The sequence below is a fragment of the Gossypium arboreum genome, chromosome 1 (genome assembly GCF_025698485.1).
Source record: "Gossypium arboreum isolate Shixiya-1 chromosome 1, ASM2569848v2, whole genome shotgun sequence".
In the NCBI taxonomy this organism is placed as follows: Eukaryota; Viridiplantae; Streptophyta; class Magnoliopsida; order Malvales; family Malvaceae; genus Gossypium; species Gossypium arboreum.
The window spans coordinates 44,035,236-44,054,636 of NC_069070.1; positions in this window are offsets into that span (position 1 = coordinate 44,035,236).

Consider the following 19,401-nt stretch of genomic DNA (forward strand, 5'->3'; position numbering starts at 1 on the left):
CAACCACCCTTTTTCATATATTGTCCAAAATATAATCATGATGACCCATTCTAATGGCTGGTCATTGCCAAACGTTCCGTGCCTCTTAATGAGCATATACATGCCAAATGATTATAACATTATGCTCAAAACATTTATAAGCCATTTTCGCATGGCTATTCAAAATTTTACATACCAAGTTCAACCAAAACATAATAGCCTATACATGCGAAATGTACTCCTAGACCAACTACGAAGAAAATACCAAAAGTTGTTGGCCGGTGTGATGACTTCGATGACGGTCCCGAATTCGCAAAAAGTTGAGTCCAAGAAACCTAAAATAGGTGACAAACAAACACCGAATGAGTATATAACTCAGTAAGTCATAAGCAATGCACTAACAACCATTAATAACATTATCGCAAGAGGAAACAAAATGGAACAAGGCTAATTACTCCATTCAAACCTAACTATACCATAGTTCCTTAGACCTTTCGATTCAATCACATACCAAGTTACACATTCACATTCCATATACTAATCAATAGGATATTTGAAGCATTTCTACACACCATTTTGTTTTCGTCACAATCATACATCTACATGACCTTTCACTCATTCCACGATAATTCTTATGTTCGTGACTTCAATTTACATTGTCACATAGGTTCAAACTTACCAAGCTCAACCCCAATTATAAACATAGCGCCTATTAGCCATGAACTCAAGGCACTTACCCGATCCGCTGTCCGTGATCAACTCAATAGTGTCGCACACTCAGTGTCAATAGTGATTCAAAAGCATATAGTGAGTCCGCACACTTAGTGCTATATAATCAACTCGCACACTTAGTGCTATATGATCAAACTCGCACACTTAGTGCTGTACAAGTTTTAAACCCGCACACTTAGTGCCATTCTCATGATCACAAATGTTTATACCCGCACACTTAGTGCGAAATCAACAACTCAATACATCTCACCTCTTTTCCTTTCATTCAATACTTTCATCACCACATACATACATGTATATAAATTCATCATTCCTTTCGGCATAATTACATAGACATTATGCCTATTCAAATCAATACAAAATATATGCTTAGTGACTTACCTTGTGTTGGGTAAAATAGTCCAAGTCGACTACTCGATGACCTTCGTCTTTCCCTTGCTTGATTCTCCTTCTTTAACTCCTTGAGCTTAATCAATAAATCAACTAGTTTAACCATCTTGCTAAACATTCATAATTCAATTACACATGCATATGTATGTTAGTATATTCGGCAACCATCCTCACTAATTACCCATTTAGTCAATCTCTAAGCCAAGATAAGGCATCAATATGGTTGCCTCTAACCGAATACATGCACACCAATCTACTTCATTTGGCCGAATATGCATGTCTATGTTGAGGCCAATTTTACACTTAATACCACACAAAAAAAAACAGCATACATTTTACTAACTAATGCATTACATATTGTAGCTCAATACACATCTCTCATTTACTTCATAACGAAACATCATCACAAGCAAATATACACCTTGAAATAGTATGTATGTCATACCAATGCATCATGTGCAAACCTATATTCATGTAGGTGCAAGGGCCGAATCTCAAGTTGTTTATATCCAAATATAAACACATATCCAAAGCTCATATCTTACCTACCATGCAACATGCATGAATCATACTTATGGATATACCATGGCCGAATACACTACAACACCATACCGTTTCAATTTGGTCATGGTTAAACAAAGAACTTAGTGTCTCACTCAAAATGCTAAAAGAAAATATTCAATAATCATCAATCCACCATCACATGCACCATTACAAAGCTTCACTTTTAGCATGCAAATGATATCAACACAACCTCACCTTAGCCGAATATCATCTCCATGACATAGTAAGGATTTGAACCACGACTAGTTAGAACTCAAGCTAACTACTAAAATATACATGAATCTCATGGCAAAACATCAAACTTACCTTAATCTAGGTACAAGTATGGCCAAACCTCCTCCTAAACCTCTTCCAAACCAACATGAAACAAGAATTCCTTCCTTCTTCCTTAGAATTTTCAGCCCAAAGGAAATGAAAATGATGAACAAAAATTCTTCTTTCTTTCTCCACACTCACGGCAATGGGCATGCATGAGACCATTTTTTCTCTTTTTTTTTGTTCCTTTCATTATTAAATTCCCATGCTCACTATTTTATTTTTTCTTACATACACCATTGTCCCAACATGTTTTATGACATGTTTTTACCCATAATCTCTTGTCATGGCCGGCCACTAGCTATTAGGGGGAATTTGACATGCAAGTCCTCCCCTTTGACTACATGCACTATTAGGTCCTTATAGATTAGCCTATCACTTTTCAAAAGTGTCACACAAGTCCTACTAACTGAATTCACATGCTATCGGCTAAATCAAGCCTGAAATTTTCACACATTCATAATTACATATTCTAGACAATAAATATTACGTTCAAACATTTGGTGACTCGGTTTAGCGGTCCCAAACCACTTCCGTCTAGGGTCAATTTTGGTGTCACAACTCTCCCCACTTAAGAAATTTTCGTCCCCGAAAATCTTACCGGTAAATAGGTTTGGGTAACACTCTTTCATAGAGTTCTCGGGTTCCCAAGTAGCTTCTTCCATCCCGTGTTTGAGCCATAACACTTTTACTAACGGAACCCTTTTGTTTCGCAACTCCTTCACTTCACGAGCTAGGATACGAATCGGTTCTTCTTCATAACTCATATCGGCTTGAATTTCAACCTCTGATGGACTAATTACGTGTGACGGGTCAGATCTATAACGTCGAAGCATCGAAACATGGAAGACGTTGTGAATCTTTTCAAGTTCAGGGGGCAAAATCAAACGATACGCGACTGGACCGACTCGTTCGGATATCTCATATGGCCCGATGAACCTTGGACTCAATTTGCCTTTACGGCCAAATCTGAGTATCTTTTTCCAAGGTGAAACTTTAAGAAACACTTTGTCTCCCACCTGATACTCAATGTCTTTTCGTTTCAGATCCGCGTACGACTTCTGACGATCGGAGGCTATCTTGATTTTCACGGATTACTTTTACTTCTCATTCAGATCTTTAATCAAATCCACTCCAAAAATTTTGCTCTCACCGAGCTCGGTCCAAAACAATGGTGTACGGCATTTACGCTCGTACAAGGCCTCGTAAGCGCCATCTTAATACTTGATTGAAAACTATTGTTGTAAGCGAATTCAATCAAAGGTAAATACTGTTCCCATGAACCACCGAACTCGAGGATGCAACATCTCAACATATCCTCAAGTATCCGAATTATCCGCTCGGATTGACCATCGGTTTGGGGTGAAAGGCGGTCTTTGAAATGCAACTTGGTACCCAAAGCTTCTTGCAATTTCTTCCAAAATCGCGAGGTGAACCTCGGATCTCTATCCGACACAATGTAAATCGGTATCCGTGTAATCTCACAACTGAGAAACGTACAATTCAGCTAGTTTATCTAATGAAAATCCGACGCACAGGGGATAAAGTGAGCCGACTTAGTCGATCTATCAACAACAACCCAAATCGCGTCCTTCTTACTAGTCGACAATGGCGGCCGGACACAAAGTCCATTGTGACTCGATCCCATTTCCACTCGGGTATCATGATCGGTTGAAGTAACCTCAAGGCACTTGATGTTCCGCTTTCACTTGCGACATATTAAACATCTCGAAACAAAGTCGGAGATGTCTCGTTTCATACCATGCTACCAAAACCGACATTTCAAATCGTTGTACAACCGTACTCCCGGGTGAATTGACAATCGGCTACAATGAGCTTCGCTCGAATCATCGAAATGAGTTCGAATTTCTTGGAACACACAAACGATTTCTGAACCTCAAACAATCGTCATCATCAATTTGAAACTCCGATTCCTTGTTTGGAACACACTCAGCCCGTTTTGCAACCAACTCACCGTCAACTTTCTGAGCTTCGCGAATTTGATGAGTCAATAATGGTTTGGCCTTTAATTCGGCTATTAACGCATTGTCGGGTAGGATAGACAAGTGTACATTCATAGCTCGTAAAGCAAACAGTGATTTTCGGCTTAAGGCGTCCGCAACTACATTAGCCTTTCCCGGGTGATAATCAATGACAAGCTCATAATCTTTTAACAACTCGAGCCAACGTCTTTGTCGCAGATTTAAGTCTCTTTGAGCCATCAAATATTTGAGACTTTTGTGATCCGAATACACATGGCACTTCTCACCAAATAAGTAATGTCGCCATATCTTTAAGGCGAATACGATGGCGACCAATTCGAGATCATGGGTCGATAATTTTTCTCATGTGGCTTTAATTGTCTCGACGATAGGCCACAACTCGACCTTCTTGCATCAATATGCAACCTAACCCAAGTAGGGAGGCATCACTATAGATGACAAACTCTTTGCCGATTCGGTTTGTACTAGTCTTCGAGCTTAGTCAAATGAGTTTTCAATTGGTCGAAACTTTTTCGACACTTTTCCGTCCATTCAAACTTGACATCTTTCAAGCGGTTTCGTCATGGGTGTGGCTATCATCGAGAATCCTTTTACAAACCGTCGGTAGAGTAAGCAAGTCCCAAAAAGTCTCGAACCTCGAGAATATTTCTTGGAGGCTTCCAGTTAAGTATGGTTGAAATTTTGCTCGGGTCGACTCGAATACCCGATGCAGATACTACATGACCCAAGAAGCTAACCTCTCTTAACCAAAACTCACACTTGCTGAACTTAGCATATAACTGCTTATCCCGTAAAATTTGCAACACCAATCTCAGGTGCTCCACATGTTCGGTCTCATCTCTTGAATAGACCAAGATGTCGTCAATGAACACAACTATAAACCGATCCAAATATGGTCTGAAGATCCGATTCATCAAATCCATAAATACCGCAGGGGCATTAGTGAGCCCAAACGGCATCACTAAGAACTCGTAGTGACCATATCTCGTTCTGAAGGCAGTTTTGGGTATGTCCGAATCTCGGATTCAAGAATCGTAATAGCCCGATCTCAAATCTATTTTTGAGAACACCGAGGCTCCTTCAGTTGATCGAACAAATCATCGATACGTGATAACGGATATTTTTCTTTATTGTCACTTTATTAAGTGGCGATAGTCGATGCACAACCTCATGGTTCCGTCCTTCTTTTCACAAACAACACTTGGTGCACCCTAAGGTGAAAAACTTGGTCGAGCGAAACCTCTATCCGTCAACTCTTGCAACTGAGCTTTCAACTCCTTCAACTCGGTTGGTGTCATACGATACGGAGCTATCAAAATTGGCGTAGTCCCAGGTACAAGCTCAATACCAAACTCTACTTCCCGAACAGGTGGTAAACCCGGTAATTCTTCAGAAAACATCCGGTATTCACAAACCACCGCACCGATTCGGTTTATTTTCCAATTCCTTGTCATCAAGTACATACGCAAGGTATGCTTTGCACCCTTTCTTACATGTTTCGGGCCAAGCGTTGCGATATTATACCGGCAACCCTTTAAGTCCGTAGACTCAACTCGGATTATCTCGTTATTCGCGACCTTAAATCAATAGTCTTGCTTTTGCAATTCACAACCGCATCATGCACGGTCAACCAATCCAAACCAAGAATAACATCAAATTCGTCAAACGGCAAAAGCATCGGTCCGCGGAAAGCGGGACCCTCAATTACTAGGGACATTTCTTGCACACTTTGTCGACAAGCACGTATTGACCCAAAGGGTTTGACACTCGAATTACGAACTCAGTAGACTCAACAGGTAGAGTCTTACTGGATGCTAAGGTTTCACATACATATGAATGAGTAGAGCCAGGGTCAATCAATGCAATCACACTAGTATCAAAGAGAGTGAAAGTACCAGTGATAACATCAGGGGAGGATGCTTCCTCTCGTGAATATGCCCTAGCAGGAGTACGGGTCTCAGATTAAACAGCCGTATCAGTGGCCCCTCTCTGACTACCACCCCTACCTCCTGAAATTCTTGGTGGTCTACCTCTAGCTGTCATTCCACTAGGTCTTGCACCTTGCATCCTATTCTTCTCTTCAAGCTCCGTGCAATCTCTAATGAAGTGGTCCTTCGAACCGCATCCGTAACAAGCCCTGTTGGTAGACTTACCCCAACATTCACCTATGTGTCTTCTCCCACATTGGGGGCATTCAGGTTTCTCTTGACGGTTATTGCCCACACTAGCTACCGAAGTAGCTCGGGAGTCCGTCAATGGTCATGCTCTAATAGAAATTCCCGCAGTCGTCCTTGATTTATTAGTGTCCTCCCGAACTTCTTTACAATGAGAACGGAGCTTTACCCGTCGATCTTTTGCGATAGTCTCTAGCTTCAAATTCACCTTCTTCTTCTCCTTTCCAAGTTCCTCCGCCTTGCGTGGCTCGTTCAACTAGTGTTACAATTCTTTTATCTCCAAAATACCCACTAGTAGCTTTAAATCTTCATTCAATCCTTCTTCAAATCTCTTGCACATAGCAACCTCATCAGCCACACACTCCGAGCATACCGATCGAGTCTTACGAACTCATGTTCAGATTCGAGATCTTGTCATACGGCCTTGCTTGAGTTCCAAGAATTCCTTACGCTTTTGATCGATGAACCGTTGACTAATATATTTCTTTCGAAATTCTATTTGAAAGAAATCTCAAGTAACTCATTCGTTTGGGACTATGGAAATCAATGTCCTCCACCAATAGTAAGCTGAGTCTCGCAACAAGGATATAGCACACTTTAGACATTCATCGGTGTGCATGATAGTTCATCGACACCGAATGGTGTTATCAAGCCGTAACTCGGCCCTTTCGGCATCATCAAGAATTATGGCCCTGAACTCCTCAGCCCCGCTTCCTAATCAAGTCTACTGGTGGCTTACTCGGCCTCACAGGTCGATGAATCGATGGCATTACGGGCTCTTGGGGTGGATTATTCAAATTCGGAATTGTTGGACAGCCAGATTGGTTCGGGCATATTGCGACCCACTCATTCATCATGGTAAAGAAGGCTTGTTTAGCCCTTCACCTTGATTATTCGCAGATGACCGAGGTTCAACAGCGGCGTCCCTTGTGCAGAGCAGCCGCTACACTTTCAACGTCATCCGCCAAAGTTCTCTCTACACCGGGATCCATTTACTAATCAAAACAGAAATTTTAACCGTCAGAAGTCATCACACATTTAAACATTAACATTAAGGCATGTACAGCTAGACTCATCCGTGCTATGGTAGTCCTAGAACCGACTAAACCATAGCTCTGATACCAATAAAATTGTAACAGCCCGAACCCGAGACCGTCGCCGGAGTCGAACACGAGGTGTTAACAGACTTCAAACCACTTATTGAGAATTTTCCAGACAAGCTGCCAATCTGTGTACTAGTCGCTTCAAAAATCATAACTTGAGTTTTACAAATCGAAAATCAGTTTCATAATTTTTCCCTGAAACTAGACTCATATGTCCATCTACATATTTTTTTCTAGAATTTTTGGTCAAGCCAATTAGTACAGTTTATTAGTTAAAGTCTCCCATGTTACAGGGGTCGACTACACTGACCTTCGTGCGTTACAACCTGATTAACTCCCTGTGCAGGTCTTCAATACTGATTCCGTTTGTTTCTATAGAAACTAGACTCAAAGATGAATTTATACATATATGGTATGACTCCTAATTATCTCAGGTTAATTTATAATGAATTTTCAAAGTCAGAACAGGGAATCCAGAAACTGTTCTGGCCCTGTTTCACGAAAACCCAAATATCTCTTAACATACAACTCATATGACCGTCTCGTTTCTTCCATATGAAAATAGATTCATCAAGGTTCATTTACATAATTTTCACTATTTAATTCCATTCCTACTATTTTTAGTGATTTTTCACATCCACGTCACTGTTGCTGCCAGCATCTATTTCTAGGGTAGACTTTCTCTAACACATAGTTTCTATGATTCAACCACCCCTTTTTCATATATTGTCCAAAATATAATCATGATGACCCATTCTAATGGCTGGTCATTGCCAAACGCTTCCGTGTTTCTTAATGAGCATATACATGCCAAATGATTATAACATTATGCTCAAAACATTTATAAGCCATTTTCGCACGGCTATTCAAAATTTTACATACCAAGTTCAACCAAAACATAATAGCCTATACATGCCGAAATGTACTCCTAGACCAACTACGAAGAAAATACCAAAAGTTGTTGGCCGGTGTGATGACTTCGATGACGGTCTCGAATTCGCAAAAAGTTGAGTCCAAGAAACCTAAAATAGGTGACAAACAAACACCGAATGAGTATATAACTCAGTAAGTCATAAGCAATGCACTAACAACCATTAATAACATTATCGCAAGAGGAAACAAAATGGAACAAGGCTAATTACTCCATTCAAACCTAACTATACCATAGTTCCTTAGACCTTTCGATTCAATCACATACCAAGTTACACATTCACATTCCATATACTAATCAATAGGATATTTGAAGCATTTCTACACACCATTTTGTTTTCGTCACAATCATACATCTACATGACCTTTCACTCATTCCACGATAATTCTTATGTTCGTGACTTCAATTTACATTGTCACATAGGTTCAAACTTACCAAGCTCAACCCCAATTATAAACATAGCGCCTATTAGCCATGAACTCAAGGCACTTACCCGATCCGCTGTCCGTGATCAACTCAATAGTGTCGCACACTCAGTGTCAATAGTGATTCAAAAGCATATAGTGAGTCCGCACACTTAGTGCTATATAATCAACTCGCACACTTAGTGCTATATGATCAAACTCGCACACTTAGTGCTGTACAAGTTTTAAACCCGCACACTTAGTGCCATTCTCATGATCACAAATGTTTATACCCGCACACTTAGTGCCGAAATCAACAACTCAATACATCTCACCTCTTTTCCTTTCATTCAATACTTTCATCACCACATACATACATGTATATAAATTCATCATTCCTTTCGGCATAATTACATAGACATTATGCCTATTCAAATCAATACAAAATATATGCTTAGTGACTTACCTTGTGTTGGGTAAAATAGTCCAAGTCGGCTACTCGATGACCTTCGTCTTTCCCTTTCTTGATTCTCCTTCTTTAACTCCTTGAGCTTAATCAATAAATCAACTAGTTTAACCATCTTGCTAAACATTCATAATTCAATTACACATGCATATGTATGTTAGTATATTCGGCAACCATCCTCACTAATTACCCATTTAGTCAATCTCTAAGCCAAGATAAGGCATCAATATGGTTGCCTCTAACCGAATACATGCACACCAATCTACTTCATTTGGCCGAATATGCATGTCTATGTTGAGGCCAATTTTACACTTAATACCACACAAAAAAAAACAGCATACATTTTACTAACTAATGCATTACATATTGTAGCTCAATACACATCTCTCATTTACTTCATAACCGAAACATCATCACAAGCAAATATACACCTTGAAATAGTATGTATGTCATACCAATGCATCATGTGCAAACCTATATTCATGTAGGTGCAAGGGCCGAATCTCAAGTTGTTTATATCCAAATATAAACACATATCCAAAGCTCATATCTTACCTACCATGCAACATGCATGAATCATACTTATGGATATACCATGGCCGAATACACTACAACACCATACCGTTTCAATTTGGTCATGGTTAAATAAAGAACTTAGTGTCTCACTCAAAATGCTAAAAGAAAATATTCAATAATCATCAATCCACCATCACATGCACCATTACAAAGCTTCACTTTTAGCATGCAAATGATATCAACACAACCTCACCTTAGCCGAATATCATCTCCATGACATAGTAAGGATTTGAACCACGGCTAGTTAGAACTCAAGCTAACTACTAAAATATACATGAATCTCATGGCAAAACATCAAACTTACCTTAATCTAGGTACAAGTATGGCCAAACCTCCTCCTAAACCTCTTCCAAACCAACATGAAACAAGAATTCCTTCCTTCTTCCTTAGAATTTTCAGCCCAAAGGAAATGAAAAATGATGAACAAAAATTCTTCTTTCTTTCTCCACACTCACGGCAATGGGCATGCATGAGACCATTTTTTTCTCTTTTTTTTTTTGTTCCCTTTCATTATTAAATTCCCATGCTCACTATTTTATTTTTTTCTTACATACACCATTGTCCCAACATGTTTTATGACATGTTTTTACCCATAATCTCTTGTCATGGCCGGCCACTAGCTATTAGGGGGGGAATTTGACATGCAAGTCCTCCCCTTTGACTACATGCACTATTAGGTCCTTATAGATTAGCCTATCACTTTTCAAAAGTGTCACACAAGTCCTACTAACTGAATTCACATGCTATCGGCTAAATCGAAGCCTGAAATTTTCACACATTCATAATTACATATTCTAGACAATAAATATTACGTTTAAACATTTCGGTGACTCGGTTTAGCGGTCCCGAAACCACTTCCCGACTAGGGTCAATTTTGGGCTGTCACACCATGTCCCAGACAGGGTCTTATACGGGACTACATATCAATGCCATGTCCTAAACATAGTCTTATACAAAATCACTTAACGATGCCGAAGTCATATCCTTAACATGGTCTTACATGGGATCTCGTATCGATACTGATGCCATGTCCCAGACATGGTCTTACATGGGATCTCATAAATCATGGTGTCATGATATCCAAATCCTAAGTATTCCTTAGGGTCACTCGGGATTTTCGATATACAAAGCTATCATCAAATTGTTGTTGAATCATCTAAACTCAAATTCCATAAAGACATATACACACATTTCATATAACATCAGGCATTCAATATGTGATAATGAAATTGTTGAATTACTTACACACAACTTACCTCGGTCCAAAATATTGCCAACTTTACGTTTTAGTCTAAAACCTTGTTTTTCTCTCGATTTAGGTCCGGACTTTATTTTTCTTGATTTATAATACCAAATCATATTTTAGTAAAATTACCTTTTTATCCCTAACTTTTTACTTATTTATAATTTAGTCCTTAGGCTCGTAAAATGAAATGCATGTATTTTCTTTGTTACTCAAGCCTAGCCAAATTTTCCTTGTACTCATAATGGCCCACATTACTTATTAAAAATAGATTTTTATCACTCAATTTGTACCCTTTTCAATTTAGTCTTTTTTAGGTGTTTTCATACAAAATTACTAAGTAAAAGATGTTAATCACACATCAAGCTCACATATTCCTTCATTAAACATTTCATTAAACATCAAAGAATATGCATGTCACACATGGGTAAATTTTTAAACATAAACCCTACTTCAAAATAAGGGTGGAAATAGGTAAATTAAGCTACGAGATCTTCAAAAATGTAAAGAACATTAAAAATGGGCTAGAGAACACTTACTATTGAGCTTGAAAATGTAAAAAACCCTAGCTATAGAGGGTAAGAAATTTTGATAGCCACATGAAGAAGATGAGCCAATTTTTGCTTTAATTTTCCCTTTTTATTCTTTTAATTACTAATTGACCAAAATGCCCTTAAGGCCTTTCTTTCAAATTTTTCCTATACATGTCTATTTTTGTCCAAAATTTTATAAATTGGTCAAATTGCTAATTACGAACTTCTAATTTATAATCTAAATCAATTTCATGCTTGAAGCTTCTAGAACACAAGTTTTGCTTCTTATTCAATTTGGTCCTTAAGGTTCAATTGGACATCTTATGCATAGAATTTCTCCATGAAATTTTTACAAAAGCATGCATACCTATCATGGACCTCATAAAAATCATGAAACAATTATTTCTATCTCAAATTTGTGGTCTTGAAACCACTATTCTGACTAGGCCCTAATTTGGGATGTTACAAGCCATATAACCGGAAGCTTACAAAGAGCCATTGATCGAGAAGCTCACAAAGAGCCTATCAGAAAGCTTATCTGGGCTATATAATAGGAAGCTCATAAAAGCCATAATTAAGAAGTTCACAAAGAACTTTTAATCAGCAAGCTCATGAAGAGCCTTTAATCAGAAGCTCCAAATAGCCATATATCGGGAAGTTCAAGCGAGGTATATTAGGACGCTCACAAAGAGCTACGTTTGTGTCTGCAATATACGCAGGATCACAACCGATCATATAATAGGACGCTCACAAAGAGTTGTAGTTATAACAACCCATTTTTAGTGAAATCAAAATAGTGGTTTCGAGACGACAAATACGAGCTGGAAAGAAATTTATTTTAATATTATTGAATGATCCCCATTATGATACGAATATTATATGAAAATTCTGATAAGAAAATTTTATCGATTATGTGTTTAATAATGGAAAGGACCAAATTGCATAGAATGCAAAAGTTGAATTCTAGTAGCTAGAAGGATCAAATAGCCATGGAATTCAAACCTTGAGGTCCTTTTTATGGTAATTAGACCATTAAAGAAAAGTTAATAGATATTTTTGGTGATTCATCCATGGAAAATTTAAAAAAAGTTATGAACTAAATTGGAAATGAGAAAAATTAATGGATGATAAATAATTAATAAGAAATAATATCATTTTATATCATATTCATCTTCAAAAAATTCTTGGAAACCCTAGGAAAGAGAAAACAAGCTTTCTTGGTTTAATTGGATAAGTATTCTTGTCCTGTTTTTAGTAATTTTTATATTTTTGAGATCGGGATAGTTTAATCTATCTATTTTGGGGATTAATTTGAAAAGTTATCAAAGTATCAAATTTTTTCCATGGATGAATATGATGAAATTTTGAAATTTATGGTAGAAAATGAAAGGTTGTTGTTAGATGAACAACTTTTACAAACAGAATTTTGATGAAATTATGATTTAGGGACTAAATTGTAAAGATGTAAAAGTTACAGAAAATTTTGAATTTTTTGAAATACATGTGCTGTAAATGTTATATGAAATTTTTGATTAAGCTTGGAATAAGGATTAAATTTCATGAATTTCACTTTTCGAGCCTAAGAACTAAATTGTCATTCATGAAAAGTATAGGGGCAAAATGGTAATTTTTCCTAGGATGTAAATTGAATCCAATTGGATATGAAGTATGATAAATTGATGATTAAATTCTTTTATATAGATCTGGACAACTCAAATTCGAAGCTAGATCGAGGAAAAGAAAAAGTTTCGGATTCGTAGATATTCATACACAAACGAGTGTCGAGGTAAGTACTGTAACATAATTATACATGTTAATATGTTGGAATTGAATGTTGTATTTGGATTGAATGTAATATGTTTTTATGTGAGTTATATGAAGGTTATAAATGCATGAAATGATCACATGTTCAAAAAATTTCATAAGATGTTAGGTTCTGTTTGAACAATGAATTCGATGGATATATGTGATTTTTTTATTAAACGTGGTCCTGCATATGTTGTGAAAAAAATAGAGCTCGATCAAGCAATCCTGATATGGCCCTCTCGAGCATCCAGTTAAATAGTTCTTGCGAGCATCTTATCGGTAGTGATTTTACATGTGCTGCGCACTACCGTAGCTCTATGTAAGTGTCCTGTTACATGTTTCAATTAGTTGTGATCCAGCATATAATGCAGACACAAACGCAGCTCTACGTGAGCATCATGATATAAGATCTCATGGGCTTCCTGATATGGCCGGCTTGAACTACCTATTACCTTATCTGGTTCTCCCTGATATTAAATCTTCGGAGTTATCTGTTAAGCTCTATAAGCTCCCTAATTAAAACTCTTATGAGTTTCCTGATTAGCCTGGATAAGTTTCCTATTACATGGCTCATCTAAGCATCCTGAAATGTGGCTCAAGAGTGTGTTCCCTGATTAAGTGCCCTAATGGGTACCCCTGATTATGAGTTGATGGTTTATAGTTTTGTACACCTACTTGAGTATCTATTGAAATTTCAATGATTCAACGGATAAATTTCTGAAATGAGAAACTATGAGATTAAATGAATTATATCTTGAATGCTCTCGAAATACCTAAAAGTTTGTAACATGATGAGCTCATCTATGTTTACTTGATGTATATGTGAATTATGTGACTAACTTTTTTATTTGAGTGTATGTGATTAGGTAAATTTGTTAATTTTTTTGGAAGCATGATATTGTTATGCTTATTAAAAGAGTATGATTGGTAAGTTTAATTCCTATTATGATTGGTAAGTTTAATTCCTGTTATATGAACTTACTAAGCATAAAATGCTTTCTAGGTTTTATTTTATCTGTTTTATAATTCTCAGAAAGTCGTAAAGGTTGGAGATCAGTCGGAGTATCATCACACTATCCACCAGCTTATTTTGGTATAAAAAGTAATCATATTTTGATATAATGGCATGTATAGGTTAACTTGGCCAATTTTTGGCATGTAAATAGTTGTTTATAACTTATCCATTGAAATGGGTAATAATCGTTTGTTTTGGTATATTATTATAAGGTTATATATCATGTTAAACTTATATGTATGTGGTTTGGTTAAATTGAATTAGGGTGAAATATAAGCCATTATAAGAAGGTAAGTTTGAGAATATGAATATGTGATATTATTCCATACATGTTAATGATGTTTGCTTGATTTTTATGACTTGAATTGGTTGGAAAATATATACAAATGTTATTGTAGGTTGAAGGTAAATTTTGGGTGAGAAATTAGGCTAAAAAATGGTCTTGTTTTGTCCACACGGGTAGACACACGGGCGTGTGTCTTGACCGTGTGTGACACATGGCTGAGACACGGGCATGTGGTTTGGCCGTATGTCCAATGCACTTTAAAATTTTGAAACAGAATGCTCAGTGTTGGGCACACAGGCAGGGACACGGACGTGTGTCTCAGCCGTGTGTGATACACAGCTTAGAACACAGGCGTGTAACTTGGCCGTGTGAAACTTGCACCTAATTTGTGAAAATTAAATTGACCACATAGCCTAGCATACAGGCGTGTGGCAGGCTGTGTGACACAAGTTAGAGAGTTACCCGGGGTCAGACACGGCCTGCAGCACGAGCATGTTCCTTAACCACACGGGCGTGTGTGCCCTACATATAAGAAAAAATTTTAAATTTCACGAAAAATTCTCTAAGTTCCCGATTTAGTCTCGACTTGATTCTAATGTTTAAATTAGGCTTCGAGGGTCCATTCAAGAGGCATTATGATTAGTTTCAGATATGAATAGTAAATGACATGAATTATCTATAATTGTTCTGTAAACTCTGGTAATGCTCCATAACCCTACTGACGACGGATACGGGTTAGAGGTGTTAAATTTGTTGGTATCAGAGCTACAGTTTAGTCAATTCTCGGACTAACGTAGTAAGTATGAGTTTAGCTATACATGTTATTATATAATTTGTGATAGTGTGATATCTCCTGACCATTTTTAAATGTGTTTTTCATATAGCAATGTCATCCAACCAAGCTAGAGTTGAGTTTGAGGAAGCTGAGAGCACTGCTCAAGCTTCCATTCAATTAGTTGTATCTAGTAGTAGTAGAAGGCCCGTATCGAGGGCCGAGGTGAGGAGGCAAAAGAAGCCTTCTTTCAAATGATGAATGAATGGTTCACTAAATATTTGAGAACAAATCCTACTGTATAACAACCTCCCCCACCTGCTTCTCAACCAGTTCTTGAGATGCCATAGGCTGCTGAACTTGTTAGAATTAGTAAGCCTTCGGTGGATAAAATCTGTAAGTATGGGGCTGAGGAATTTAGGGCTACTACCAATGATGATCCAAATAGAGCTGAGTTTTGGTTGGAAAATACCATTAGGGTTTTAGATGAATTATCATGTACACCAGCCGAATATTTAAAATGTCTAGTTTCTTTATTGAAAGACACAGCCTATCATTGGTAGAATACCTTGATTTCAGTTGTACAGAGAGAAAATGTTACATGGGAATTCTTCCAGACTAAATTTAGAAAGAAGTATATTAGTCAAAGATTTCTGTATTAGAAAAAGAAATAATTTTTAGAGCTCAAACAAGGAAACATGACTGTATCTGAATATGAATGGGAATTTGTTTGGTTAAGTATGCCAAAGAATAGGTTCCGACTAAAGTTGACATGTGTAAATGATTTGAAGAGGGATTCGATGAAGATATCAAGTTATTCATTAGAATTCTTGAATTGAGGGAATTTGTGGTGTTGGTCGATCGAGCACACAAAGCTGAGGAATTAAGTAAAGAAAAGAAGCAAGCAGAGAAAGAAGCTCGGCTTTCTGGTAAAATATTTATGGGTAAGTCACAATCATCTACTTTAAATAAATCAAAAAAGTACCATGATTGTTCTGCCACCTTTACGGGATATTCTGGGAAAGAGCGAGGCTCTCAACATTCTAACTTGAGATCTTCATCTCCATCTGTGACAAGTGTGGGAAATATTGGTAACCCCAAACTGAGGTGTAAACATTGTAATAAATTTCATTTTAGGGACTATCATTTGAGAAGTGGAGCCTATAATCGATGTTGTTCTTTTGATCATTTCTTCAAAGATTGCTCAAAAAGGATTGAAAAAGATACTGATCAGACTTCGAAACCAAGTATTCCTGCCTCGAAAGGTAGACCGCCCTGTCACCCCGATAATGTCAGTAGTAGTCAAGGTGCTATAAAAGATTCAACAGTTAAATCTGAAGCACGAGCACCGACAATGACATATGTTATACGTACAAGAGAGGATGCTTCTGCACCAAACGTCATTACTTGTACATTTTCTTTACTTGACACTGATATTACTGCTTTGATTGATCCCGGTTCAACACACTCATATATATGCATGAAATTGGTGTCTGTTAAAAATTTACTTGTTGAATTCACTAAATTTGTGATTAAAGCTTCAAACCCCTTGAGCTAGTATGTTATAGTGGATAAAATTTGTAAAAACTGTCCGTTGATGGTAAAGGGTTATTGCTTTTCGGCTGATATAATGTTTTGCCATTTGATGAATTTGATATGATTTTGGGAATGAATTGGCTAACCCAGCATGATGCTGTGGTGAATTATAAACAGAAATACATTGTGTTAAAGTGTCATAATGGTAAGTTACTGTAACATCCCGAAATAGGGCCTAAACGGAATAGTGGTTGCGAAACCATGAATCTGAGATAAAAAAAAATTATTCCAATTAAGCTTTAAGGTTTATTCATTGATTGAAAAATTTTGTGAAAATTTCGTGAAGAAATTTTATGCATAAGTGCCGAATTTGATAATTAGGACTAAATTGTAAAATTAGCCAAATGTGTGTTCTAGATAATAAAGGGGATTTAATTGAAATGGGTTCTTAAAGTGGAGGTCCATATTTAGTAATTAGACCATTATACTGAAGTTTGGACAAAAATGGGCAAGAATAGGACAAATTTGAAAGAAAAGCCTTTAAGGGCATTTTGGTCATTTAGTAATTAAAAGAATTAAAAAGGGAAAATAAAGCCAAAATTGGTCCATTTCTTCATGGAGGCCGAATATAGCATGGGGGAAGCCATGTTTAGGGTTTCCAAGCTTTCCAAGCTCAATAATAAGTCCGTTCTAACGTTGTTTTTAATGTTTTTTACATTTTTTGAGTCTCGGTAACTTGATTTAGCTTATTCTAGCAATAATTCATGCTAGGGTTCATATTTGGAAAATACTCATAGGTTAAATGTGTTTATTTTGATGTTTCATGGTAGAATATGAAGCTTGAAATTATGTCAAACAACTTTTGCTAAGCGATTTTAAGTGAAAACGAGTAAAACGACATAATAGGTAAAAATACCTAATGTTCATAAGTACATGATAGAGTGAGAATTTGATGTTGCCATAGAAGGGAAAAATGTTCAGCGTGTCATAAAACATAATAAAAATGGATAAATTTTAATTTGCTATCCTAGGGGCAAAATTGTAATTCTGCAAAGGTTTAAGGGTAAAATTGTAATTTTGCCAAAGTTTGAGTTAGGGAATGTTTTGAATAGTACATTAATTAAATAAGTGAAAGATAATGTTTTAGATCCCGAAAAGTGAGATTTAGACCTAGAACGGGAGAAAAACTAAAAATCAGGAAAGTTGGTAAAATGGTTGTTTTGGTATCGAGGTAAGTTCATATGTTTAATAAGCATTTTTTATGCATATTTGAATGATATATTGATATTTTGGCCATAAATACTTTAGTATTGAGTTTCAGATATAATGATTAATGTTCGATAATAATTCGATATTGGAAAGAGAACTTGTATAATTTATATGTAAGACCATATTTTGTATTATGGCTTTGTATGATAACAAGAAAGTATTGACTAGCATAGTTTGATGAGAATAAGTTAAGTTGATGATATGATGAGATTGAGAATGTTAGTATGTAAGTTGAGTAGCATTTTATTATTATGCAATTATTGTTATTAGTATTGTTATTATTGAGTTATGCAACTAACCTTGAGAATTTGAGCAAGTATGTTTCAGCTATGACTTGACAAGGTATTGATATCTCAAAGTCCATGGTTGTACCATGGCAATTAAGGAAGAATTGACAGAAAATTCCATGTTCATAACATGACATTTAAGGAGGAATTGACGGTTAAGGATACCATGTAAGACCATGTCAAGACATGGCATTGGTAAGGCAAGGATCCCGTGTAAGACCATGTCAAGGCATGGCATCGGCATTGATTAAGGACTCCATGTAAGACCACATCAAGATGTGGTATTGGTACTAAGACAAGGATACCATGTTAGACCATGTTGGAACATGGCATTTGGTAAGACAAGGATACCATGTAAGACTATGTTTGGAACATGACATTTGGTAAGATAAGGATATCATGTAAGACCATGCCAAGGCATGGCATTGATAAGTTCTATAAGGCAAGGAAATCATGTAAGACCATGTCAAGACATGGCATTGATGAGTTACTATAAGGCAAAGGTCTCATGTAAGACCATGCCAAGGCATGGCATTGGTGAGTTCATAAGGCAAGGATACCACGTAAAACCATGTCAAGACATGGCAATGGTAAGTTCAAAAAGGAAAAGGTTCTCGAGTAATCCAAAGAGTAAGTCAAAGAAACGACAATGTGAGAACATGAAGAACAGTACAAGTATGCATTTAAGGCTTATTTAATATTGATATTGTAAGTAATTGAGATTATCAAGTATTAAGTAAGTGATGAGTTTTTAGTTATGCTTGTGACACTTTATGACATGATTGGCAATATGCCTATATTATGAAAGAGTACTCATGTGTTACGTGAAATGTTGCAGATATGTAAGCAAGCTATTAAGTAAGGTGTCTTTTGTATTCTGAGCCTTTGGTAAGGTTACCGATGAGTAAGATGGGAAAGTAAGAACTAAACATTATTTAAGCAAATTATGACAGCATAGTAGTAAGCTAAATTGATTGCTAATGCTTATTATTTTACATGTGAACTTACTAAGCTTTA